Below are 12665 nucleotides of genomic sequence, written 5' to 3' on the forward strand. Positions count from 1 at the left end.
GAGTCTGGTCCAGACTTCCGGACAGCTGAGAGGAGGCGCTGCTGCCACCTGCTGGTGACTCCGAGGAACAACAACAACTTTTCAAATAGAAATCATTTTTCTATTAACAGTAAAAATGGAATAAAACATGAAGTTTCATTCCATTAAAAAATATTTTTCATAAATAATTATCTCTAAATTAGCGGTTCGTTATTTCTTTACTGTCTGACCCAAACATGTTTCTGTAATTTTTCTATTTTTCACTTCGTATTTTAATAATTTCTACATGTACAGAAAATCATAAAGATGCAGCAACATAATCTGATTGTATAATAAAATAAAAAAGCAAGAAAAGAAAATTGTAATATTGCATATTTTAACATTACAATAAAATTAATCTAAAAAACTTAGAGTGAAAATATTTTTAAATCCAACCAAATTAACTGTAATATATCAATTATTTAAAATCCTAGGGAATAAGATGTGTAAAATAAAATGAAATTGAATTTAACAAAAATATTAAATCTTGATTAAGTTAAAGCCTATAAATAATGTAAGAAAAAAATCTAATAAAACAAAAGTAAACTAAGCTACATTGTATATTAAAAACTTTCTTTATTTCAAATATTTTGTGAAATAAAATAATCTGTATAATTGAATACTTTAATTATTCAACTCCAATCTGTGAACAAATTTGTGATATTTTCTCATCTTCCATCAACTATTTTACTGATAACTGTTTAAAGTCTGGTTGTGTTTAAAATACATTTTTTCAGTTTTCATCTCTTCCTCCATGTCTTTAACATCCAGGTTTTATTTTCAATAAACCGATAAAGCAGGAAAGTGTTGATGTTCAGGAAAAATAAACATTCAGCTTCATATCAAAACCTTTTACTGTCAATAAAACATCTAATATAGAAAAATAGACGTTTTTCAAAAGAGTGAGCTGACTGATGATGTCATCAGCCTCTGTGACATCATCAGTCACAGAGGCTGATGACATCATCAGTCACAGAGGCTCTATATGACTGGCAGGCAGAACTTCTCCTTCACTCTGCATCTCAAATCGGTTGGATCAGGTCGGCATTGTGACGAATCGCTTCGTACAATTAGGAAAGAGACTTCGAAAGAGAAACAAATTCTCAGGAATTTCTAGTATTTCTAAGGATCACTTCAGAAATACCACATCATGTTCTTCCACATTGGTTTCGGACTTGGATATATAATTACTACTGCAGTGAAGAAGTTCAGCAGCTGGTACGCTGCTGATGCTGATTTAGAGGAGAACAGCAGTAAAATGGAAACGCCAGAAGACTGCTTGGCTTTCACTGTTCCTGCTGACTCTTCTGTTGAAGAGCATAATATAAGTAAGAGCAGCGAACCCATCCCTTCCACCTTTGGGAACAGAAACGGATGTTCTGGATTTGAAGAACATCCTGAAGATGAAGTTTGTGCTAAAGAAATTAGCACAACGAAGAACGAACATGGCACTGCGGACAGCAGCTGCAACGTGGGAACGACGGGAGATTTAATGGAAACCAGTAACTGTGAAGCAGCGAGTGTTTTGGTCAGCTCAGATCTGGCTGAGGAACATTTGGCAGATCGTTGCTACCAAGACAAGTTTTCCAACTCGTTCGACAACAGCTGGATGAATGCCGCCATCCACAGCATCCTGAACCTCAGGGAAGCCAGAAAGTTTGTGGATGAGGATCCTGAGAAGATCTCTGGAGCTTTTTCAGCAACTCCATCACGCGCCAGTTTTCTCCATACAGGCATGGACAATTTAGGGAAACTTTTTATCTCAGAGGAAATCAAAGCAGTTCTGACAGAGATTAGTGAGAATGAACCAAATATGGGCTCAGGAAACAGGAACAAGTTAAAAGACTTTCTGAGGGTTATGTTAGACCTGTTGAATCAGAGAGGGATTGAAACCGCGTGCATCTTATACAGTAATAACAGCTGCGAAGAAAGTGCTGAAATGCCAGCCATCTTGGATTTTGGTCCCATCATCACCCTGCGAGTCACAAATCCTGTGGACACCACCGCTTCTCTCCTGAACAACTGGATTTATTTGGCTTCAGGAAAGGATTGTTCTCTGTCCTCATCCAGCTCAGCGACAAACGTCTTCCTCCATGACACTGACGTGATAACCTTGCATCTGCCATGGTTCGGCGGTTGGGCGGACTCACCACACACCGTGATTCCTAGTACAACCATTAGCATCCCCATAAAAACTGGAACTCAGTTGTACCGTCTATCGTCAGTCATTTGTCTGGACAAGCTGAGTTCTCAGGCTGACGGTTTTTACACCTATCTGGTGTATGAAGACCTGCTGTTTAAGGCTGTAAATGACAAGGTCACAACCCCAGAAGCAAACAGTGTGTTCGACATTTGGCAGAACGGGTTCATGTACGTCTATGAGAAGTTTTCGGAAGGTCAGGACGGACTCAGAGATGAGCTCACAGGTAGCTCTCAGGAGAGGAGCTGTGGCCCTGAAAATGCAGCTGATATGTGGACGATGAATAGATATTGTGGCGGGTCGACACCTTCGAGTCAGCCAGACAATCTGTTGGAAAAAACCTCCACAGCGAGCAGTGAGAGCACCGGCGCTGAGGCTGAAGACACAGTCAGGGAAAGCACAGCCAGTACGCCGAGTCCCCATGCACTGAACCAGGAACATCCAACAAACGGTGATCTTGATCCAGTCATTTACGTTTGCCAGTATTTCAACCTCAGATGGGCAAATGTCACAATGCACAGCATTATGAACCTGAAAGTTATCAAGAAGTACATGGCTCAGTATCTGGCTCAGCAGGCCTGTGAAGCATCATCAAGATATCCATCTGGTGCCTCCAGGTACGACCCAGAGCAAGAAGATTTTCCAAGGACCCGAAAGTCATGCAGTGTTCAGCAGTTTGACATCACAAAGTGCATGAAGTTTGTGAGCAAAAAGACTGAATTTGCAGCGTTATATACCGTTAATCCAGGTCGGAAGGTTGAGATCTCTTTTTTATTGAATGTTGTTTTGGTCTGGTTAAAAATGAATGCTGTCAAAGTAAGCTGCAAAATGCAGCAGTTTATGACTTGTGCAGACTGTGAGATAGATGAACTGGTCTCTACAAAGATAGGCGTCCTGATTAATTTGAAAAACACAAGACCAAATGACACCACAGCATCTCTCTTTGAACGGCATCTTCAGCAAGCGAGTTCTCTGGAGAAATGCTGCAGCTCTTGTAGAATAGAGAACATCTGCATCCTCGACACAACAGATGTGATCTGCATGTACCTGCATCGACAGCTCAGTGATGAAGACGGCGGACTGCTTCTGACTCCCAGTGCAACCATTGAAGCTCCGTTAGAAATGGGAACCCAATTGTTCTGTCTATCCTCGGTCATCTGCTGTGAAATCCAAAATTTCCGGATGTACAATTTTTATACATATGTGATATGTGGACAAGCGGTATATAAAATTGAAGATGGAATGGTAACTGATGCAGATGAGGGCTGTGTAGAAGACATGAAGAGAAGAGGATTCATCTACTTCTACGATAAGTACGCAGAAGGAGAGGAGAGATTTAGCTTTCAGGAAAACAATTTCAAGTCTGGAACTGAACAAACTAAACCAAAGGTGGTGAACTATAGATACAAAGGTAAGGAAAGTTACCGAAAAAGAAAAAATTTAGTCAACCTTTGTGAAAAACTGTGCACGATTTATTTCTTATTTCGGATGTTTTGTTATTTTTTGTTGCCTTCATTTACTTCTACTACATTCTTTGACTTTTCGTTCAGTGAGTATGATTGGATGGCCTTTGGTTTAGCCATCATTTACATTATTTCGCTGATCATACCAGAACCACCAAAAAAAAAAAAAAGGTGAAAAAGTGAGCCCAAATGAAATCAGCAGCTGTTCTTGAACCCTTTGGAGTACATGCAAAAGCTTGGACTCTTTATGAAGATGTCAAGCTAGCTTTTATTTCTGCAGTCAAATAATTACTTCTACTATATTCTTAGCCTTTTCTCTCAATATGTTTGTTTAGTTTGTCCTTTCTTGTGCTGTCATTGGCTTTATTACTGTATTTGTCATGATGTGGTGGAAGGCGGTGAGGGAAGCGCAGCAGTTGAAATGAAATGACGATTTAATGGTGAGAAATATCCAAAACAGTCTGAAGCACAAGCCAATCAATCCACAACCAGGCAGCACGGCTGAGCGGAAGCAAAGGCTCAACGCCGGTAGCAACTGGGGATATGAAGGACGAAGAGACTAGAGCCACAGACGTGCGACAGACAACACTGTTTAGACAAGGAACAAAGAACACAGGTGGGGTTAAATACACAAAGGGTAATCACAGAAACGAGACACACCTGGGAACAATCAAGGGGAGACAAGACAACACGGAGACTCAGAGACAGAAACTCAAAAATAAATGCACAGAAAACACAAATCTTGACAGTATTAAAGTTAGTATTAAACTAAGCACCGACATCTTCTGCAACTGGTGCGTAAACTTTATCAGTTGTACTGGTTCTCTGTGGGGGCTCCGGCTGCCCCAAAAATCTAGAGACTTTTACGTTAGGTTGAGTTGCAGTGGAGCAGTTTGCAGTGCAAGGCGGCAGGGATGAAGTTCAGTGCCTCCAAATCCGAGGGTTTTGTGCCGGAAAGGGTAGAGTTCCTTTTCCATGTCAGGGGTGTGGGGTGTCCTGCCCCAAGCAGAGGAGTTAAAGTATCTGGGGATCTTGTTCACGAATGAGGAAAGAAGGGAGAGGGAGATGGACAGACTGGATGCAAGTCTGACTCTTAACAAAATGATAGAAAACTTGGATTTAATCACACCCTGAACTCAGTGGCGCAAAAAGTGGGTATGCACTGCATGCAACGAGTAGGGGCGCTGCACTACAGGGGGCGCAAAAACAATGGGGGGGAATATTTTTTCCTAGTCAGCATTTTATGTACACTGCTCAAAAAAATAAAGGGAACACTCAAATAACACATCCTAGATCTGAATGAAAGAAATATTCTCATTGAATACTTTGTTCTGTACAAAGTTGAATGTGCTGATAACAAAATCACACAAAAATCATCAATGGAAATCAAATTTATTAACCAATGTATGACCTCCCTACAACGCCTGGGCATGCTCCTGATGAGGTGGCGGATGGTCTCAGGAGACCATCCGCCACCTTTAGTCCCAGACCTGGACTAAAGCATCCGCCAACTCCTGGACAGTCTGTGGTGCAACGTGACGTTGGTGGATGGAGCGAGACATGATGTCCCAGATGTGCTCAATCAGATTCAGGTCTGGGGAACGGGCTGGCCAGTCCATAGCTTCAATGCCTTCATCTTGCAGGAACTGCTGACACACTCCAGCCACATGAGGTCTAGCATTGTCCTGCATTAGGAGGGACCCAGGGCCAACCGCACCAGCATATGGTCTCACAAGGGGTCTGAGGATCTCATCTTGGTACCTAATGGCAGTCAGGCTACCTCTGGTGAGCACATGGAGGGCTGTGCGGCCCTCCAAAGAAATGCCACCCCACACCATTACTGACCCACTGCCAAACCGGTCACGCTGAAGGATGTTGCAGGCAGCAGACCGCTCTCCACGGCGTCTCCAGACTCTGTCACGTCTGTCACATGTGCTCAGTGTGAACCTGCTTTCATCTGTGAAGAGCACAAGGCGCCAGTGGCGAATTTGCCAATCCTGGTGTTCTCTGGCAAATGCCAAGCGTCCTGCACGGTGTTGGGCTGTGAGCACAACCCCAATCTGTGGACGTCGGGCCCTCATACCATCCTCATGGAGTCGGTTTCTAACCGTTTGTGCAGACACATGCACATTTGTGGCCTGCTGGAGGTCATTTTGCAGGGCTCTGGCAGTGCTCCTCCTGTTCCTTCTTGCACAAAGGCGGAGGTAGTGGTCCTGCTGCTGGGTTGTTGCCCTCCTACGGCCTCCTCCACGTCTCCTGGTGTACTGGCCTGTCTCCTGGTAGCGCCTCCAGCCTCTGGACACTACGCTGACAGACACAGCAAACCTTCTTGCCACAGCTCGCATTGATGTGCCATCCTGGATGAGCTGCACTACCTGAGCCACTTGTGTGGGTTGTGGAGTCCGTCTCATGCTACCACGAGTGTGAAAGCACCACCAATATTCAAAACTGACCAAAACATCAGCCAGACAGCATAGGTACTGAGAAGTGGTCTGTGGTCCCAACTGCAGAACCACTCCTTTATTGAGTGTGTCTTGCTAATTGCCAATAATTTCCACCTGTTGTCTATTCCATTTGCACAACAGCAGGTGAAATTGATTGTCAATCAGTGTTGCTTCCTAAGTAGACAGTTTGATTTCACAGAAGTTTGATTTACTTGGAGTTATATTGTGTTGTTTAAGTGTTCCATTTATTTTTTTGAGCAGTGTATTTAACAGCTGTTTGTGTATGAAATGATCAATAACAGAGGAACAGCACTGACTAGGCGTCTCGCCCATACAGGCAGCTTGAGCAGCGGCCCTTCAAAGCGATGAGGCCCGTTTTTTTGATGTTTTTTTTTAATTTGTAGTAAAACCTCGACAACAGGGAGCTAAAGATGGCAGAAAAACTCTGGGGCAGAAAACTGAAGAGGGGGAGGATAAAGATGTTGGAGAGACGAAGAAAAACTTTTCAAAGTGGCTGAAAGACAGAAGGTGAGTAAAGTCAGAGTATCAACTAGAGAGTTGTAAATATTCAGGTTAGCTTAAGCTAGGCTACAATGACAGGTTGTTGTATTGAACCAAAACAGGACATGATTTATTCTGTATCGCTATAATGTCTGATAGACGCACCTATCACACACACCTTAACAATAAGTGTAATAATAATGACCAAAACAAAACACAGGAAATATTAAGGTCAGTTAAATTGTCGTTGCAGGAGCTAAATAGAACCCCGCCCCCACGAACTGACGCTGTTGTCATGGTTACCTAGAGACGGTTGATGCGCAGCCGCAGTGAGCTGCTATCAACCCGCGTCTTTTCAAAATGTCCACCGATAAAACACCGTCCTTAAAGTCAAACACAGACGGTGGTGGGAAGAAACAGACTAAACAACCACAGTGACGTTTAATAGGAGCATTAAAATAAATGTGTGTCGATATTCACTGGGTTGTTTGATATCAGACAGAATGGATCAGGAGAGGAACCGCAGACCCGTCAGAACCTAAAGAACCAGAACATCAGTCTCTTCATCCCTCAGTCATTTCCTGAGACCCAAAAATAATATAGATGGCAATTTATCGAACAAATCATACAAATAGATTAATAGTAAATCAATAAATATTGTGAAGAGATCATTAGTTAGGATTGTGTAGGAAAAATGTTGATATCTTTTATAATTCAGTGTTTTGTGGTCAATATTATTTCACCATTTTATTAATGTGGGTTTATTTCTCCATGTTAGCAGGGGATGCATTTTACGGCAAGGCCTGTCATTAGCCTGCCAATATTTGCATGCCCTCTCTATTTTTCTCAAATATCATCCTATTGATATAAAACTCATACCAGCAGTTATGGGAACAAATGTGATTATGTAGAAAATTTAATTTTTTTATTATCGCTATTGCAAGGATACTGAAGGAAATAAATCTGACAATGCAACCTTGGTAAATGTAAAGCATGCACAAACAATTTTTATTTTGGTTTAACATAAAAATTAAATCACTTTTTTATTCATAATAAAAATCATAATAAAATCAATAAACACCCAAGGCAGGTAAGTGGGAAGTTGCTTAAGTTTTTTTTTAAGTACAGTCGTAAAACATTAAACACAGATGCTTATGGTGCTAGAATTTTTTTACCTCCATACATGTCAGGAACATGCTGTCATCTCCTCAAATAAAGTTCTACCAATCATATATTGATGATTAAGAAGAAGCTTTATGTTGACAAAACCCAATATCACCTTCAGTAAACAGATGAGGAACTAAAAAAACGTTCTTTATGTTGAATATTCTTTATGTTGTTATTTGACCATTTTGTATTATTTATTTACAGATCACATGTGACAGATGCAACTGGTGGTACCACCAAGGCTGCGTTAAGTTCCCACAAACCGACACAGACTGCTGCTGTGCAATGTGTTTATAGATTTTATGTTTGTACCAATTGTTCGTTACTCTAGCAATAGTCAGCCCCGCCCACTTCTCACAACTCCTCTGAGCTGACTACTGACCAGTTCTCTGTCTAACAGGTCCGGAATATCTCTAAGACCTGGGTCTTACCCTACAGGAGGTCTATGAGAGATAATCTGTTTAAACTGGTGGTGAGAGAGGCTCGTCTAGCTCTAACTACCTTCGATCCAGAAGTTATGACCCTCTACAGTTAAGGAACAGTCAACTGAGTAGCCCTCACAGCTGCGTAGTCCCAATAACCACTTCTGTTAACGGTAGCCCTCTCTCTTAAATAACCTGCACTTGGAAACAGCTAGATTAGATTTAGTGACTTAGATTCAAGTCCCAGGGTCGTTATTTTTACTCTCACTAAAGGAAAGTCCGAAGCCACCACATTACTGGAATCATGTACACTGATTTTACTTTAATTGGAGAAACTAAAACAATCAATGACTCAATTAATTTCAATGTCCACCAACCTCTATAAAATTTTATAAAGATATATTTATTAAGCAGCAAGTGACATACAGATTAATTATCAAAAATTACAATACTAAATCAAAATAACCCAACCACATTATCCTAACTTCCTTCCCTGACCTGTGTCACTAATAAACTGAGAGAGGCTTTTGGGGAGCAATTCGACTCATACCCAGATGGCAGTTGATCTTGGCAACAAAAGTCTTTAATTCCTTGGTTCAGAATCTTTGTCTTTGTGTGGAAAAATCCTCTTTAGAATAGAAGCAAAGCAGAATTGGTCCTTGTCCTTCAAACATCCAATTCTTCATCCCTCCTGGGATCTTTGTCTTTTCTCCAAGTCTGTTGCGGTTGGTTTGAGATCGTTGGGTTGAGGCAGAGTCGGCGGTGGAATCAGGAGCCAGGGCTGGGGCTGAAGGATCTTGTCCCTTCTTAGCGGTGCGAAGTCTCAATTTCCCCGTGGCTCCAGGGTGCGGTCCTCTGCTGATGTTTCCTCTGCGTCCTCTTGTTGAGTCGTCTTGGCACCGGGGACTAAGAACGCTCTCTTCCTCCTTCTGCCGTCTTTTATACCATCTCAGCCCATGGTTGTGTATGGGGGAGACGGTGTACGTGACTTCTCGCATGTTCGATGAGTCGGTGGAAAGTCCCACCCTTTCCCAACCATCAGCCCTTGTATGACTCACAGCGCTAACCTCATGTGAACTTCCCCTTTTCTGTAGGGCCATCTGTTTGTACTTCCTTGCAAGTCCCTTGAGTCTCTGCTTCTGCTCAGCTCGCCCATTATGACACAGCCTGAGAATAGGGCCTCACCCATCACTTTAATTCCATCTGTTTAGATCATTACATTTCTGTTTCTGTTAATTCATTCTAAATCACTTTAACACAATCATCTTTTACATTCATCATATGTTTGGGTCAACACATTTAAATCAACACATCCCTATAATCCATTATTACTTATCAATCATGGATGTTAATCTCATACATAATTATCAACCATAATCATCATGTTTTTATCAGCCTTACAGATTAAAATACAAGAGTATATGTCAGAAAATCATTCAGTGTTTATATGTGCACATATATATTCATTTATAATTATACTTAAATCAATTCATAGATTACTTATTTCCCTCAGGTCTTTATCCTCTGGTTTCTGCGTGTACCTGGAAAGATCTCACAACCCCATGCCAGTTTTCACGACACAATCTAATTCTTTAATGACTGCAGTTCAGTGGATTTGCAGTTTAAACATGTGGCATAAATTTCCTTGACGTAATTGGTTTTCCAAAAAATTTTGTTATGAATATTCTTTGTTGAAATTAATAAAAAAGTGATTTAATTTTCATGTTAAACCAAAATAAAAATTGTTTGTGCATGCTTTACATTTACCAAGGTTGCATTGTCAGATTTATTTCCTTCAGTATCCTTGCAATAGCGATCATAAAAAAATAAAATTTTCTACATAATCACATTTGTTCCCATAACTGCTGGTATGAGTTTTATATCAATAGGATAACATTTGAGGGAAATAGAGAGGGCATGCAAATATTGGCAGGAACAAAATCCATATTGCCAAAAAATTTATCCCCTTCTAAAATGGAGAAATAAAGAGTTAAGAGGGATTTTACCTTTTCTACGTAATGACACTTGTTCTCTGAGCTACTTCTGTAAGTTTCATATCAACAGGACAATAGACAAGGGATACAAATATTGGCAGGCTCAGAAATTAAAATGCATCCCCCCTACATTAATAGACTAGACAGTAAAGGATGATATAAAATATTCTACACAATGGGCTTCTGTTTTGTAATGCTTTAAGCCATTGTGTTAAAAGAAAAATCGGGGAATTTCAAACCATCTGCGGAGAACATTTTCACCAGACACTGAAAAACGTTCGACTCAGATGTTTCAATAAAGGTATAAAAAACGTATTTATTTCAATTAATCCACGAAATAAAATCCACCGTTTTATGGCTTCCATGGTTAAGAAACGTGATAATGTTACGAATATCTTTAAAAGTTTCCTCTTCGGTCAGATTTCAGTCCGTTTTCTCATCAATATGCGAGAGTTTAGAGCGATGCGCGCTCCCGCGACAGGGCATGCAATTCTCGGCAGGCATGCACTTCTCGGCATAACACCTGCAACACCGATGCGTCGGCGCATGCGTCAAGCTCATAGACCAAAACCGCGTCGGTGCGCGTATTGATTTCAGCAAGTCACGTGACCGATACAGGAACTGTTTTGAAATGACGCTGCTGCGCCAAACTGTGTTCATAAGGAAGCGAATCTGTCAACGGGATGCACTTGGATGCATTTGCCAAAATAATTCTTGATCTTTTACGGTACAGCGTCAACTATGGAGCCTGAAGTCAAACGAAAGGTTTCGTAGTTTGGGACCATTTTGATATTACGTCAGAAAATAAGTTATTGGTTGTCACTTCGTAGTTGTTTCATCCGGTTCTTTTCAGTTTCTACTCGATCTATCTGAATCCAAATTCAGCTAAAATTAACTCTTAATTTACTTTCATATTATGTTCTGCAGGTTAAGTTTTGCATATGTTTCTCCTTTGAAATTATACATTTCATAATTTTATTCTTAAATTACCCTCCATAAATAAAAATCTTTAGGCAGGGTTAAAGGAAGAGTATACTTCTACCAAAAAATTCAGAAATTCTGAGATGAAAAGTTCAAGAAAAAACCTGAACGTTTGTATTTGAAAAGTTGAAATTGTTTAACATTTAAAATGCTGACTTTTGTTTTCTAGAAAGCTTGTTGTTGCGCAACACCCCCCCCCCCCCTCCTTTCTGTCTCTACTCTCTCACTCTCATACTTCCTCTTCTGAGAGGGGAGATGTGCTACCAGCTCTCCTTCTAACGGGTTAATTGAGTTTCCTAAATCTGCTGAGATTTACCCTGTCCAGAACTGAAGTAAACTCTGTTTAAGCTGGTTTCGAGAAACGATTCACCTGATTTTTGACGGCCTACATCCAGGTGTCCCACCCTTCTTCCCCCTGTGAATTAGCCAGACTGAGCAGCCTACAGCCAACTAGTTTCACAGAGCTCACCTGTTAACGGTCGCTCGTTCTCTATTTTACAACTTGCATTTGTTATTGAACCAGGTAGGTTTTAGTGACTCGGGCGAGTCCCAAGGATGTTGTTTTACATTTGGGCTACCAGCAACCTAAAAACATTTTCCACCTCTTCCTCTCCAGAATCAAACATTACAGCTATTTTACAACCATCAAAGAACTTTAAGGTGACTCATTAACTGAATGTCCACAACATCTTTTAGATTTTCTTTATGCTAAATATTTTATTAGTAAGGCATTTTTGCAAGGGTCAGTACAGCTTAATTCAGTAGCAGAAATAATCAAATAAGTAAAATCAGTCATCTAGTCTATCTTTCCCTACTGCTGACACTGAGAACTAAAAGAGGGAACCTTTGAGAGAGACGGACGGAGTTTGGCGTTTCGAACCCCAGACCTGGCTTGATGATGAAGAAGGTGCTGCAGCAGGAGGAAGAAGACGATCGACGAAGGCAGGGATCTCTGTAGGTCCGATGAGCTTCTTCTCCGCATGGATGCTGAGGTCACACAGGACTTGGTGCTGGCAGGAAGGAAGGCACCAGTTCTTCTTCTTTGTCTTTGCCTTTGTCTTCATCTTTGTCTTTGGGGTCAGAACCCAGCCGATGAGAGAAGTGCGATTCGAAGCCACAGGTTGTGGGCCTGACGGGTTGGTCTCCATGTGCAGGACAGTCTTCGGCTCTGTGGCCCCGGCTCTTCTTCAGCTGCAGAGTTCTTTGTCCATCTCGATCTTGGCTCGAAGCTGCCCGGAGGATCCAACGAAAGGTTCCTCTTTTGCACCCACCTTATATAGGGTTTATCCACCCCCCTGGTGCACCTGCTGTCTGCTTAGACAGATGATCTCATATCCGTCACTGTCTTAAGAGACATCATGTCATGATGTCTGTGCTAATGTCTCAGGGTTGCTCAACCTCTTGTTTTCATATAAGGTGCTGATCATCTCTGCTCTCCTGTTAGTTCCCCTTTTTCCCTTCCTGTCACCTTTCAC

At 41.4% G+C, this 12665-nt stretch overlaps 1 long non-coding RNA gene across 1 annotated transcript; it reads right to left on the bottom strand.

The window, feature by feature from the left end:
• Positions 1 to 8597: 8597 nt before the first annotated feature.
• LOC114141442 (uncharacterized) lies at positions 8598 to 9945 on the bottom strand. The gene is made up of 2 exons (XR_003594838.1): positions 9475 to 9945; positions 8598 to 9438 (listed from the first exon to the last, which is right to left on the bottom strand). It is a non-coding gene; the product is annotated as an uncharacterized LOC114141442 (long non-coding RNA).
• Between the last annotated feature and the right edge of the window lie 2720 nt (positions 9946 to 12665).

The sequence above is a fragment of the Xiphophorus couchianus genome, unplaced genomic scaffold, assembly GCF_001444195.1.
Source record: "Xiphophorus couchianus unplaced genomic scaffold, X_couchianus-1.0 Scaffold1000102, whole genome shotgun sequence".
In the NCBI taxonomy this organism is placed as follows: domain Eukaryota; kingdom Metazoa; phylum Chordata; class Actinopteri; order Cyprinodontiformes; family Poeciliidae; genus Xiphophorus; species Xiphophorus couchianus.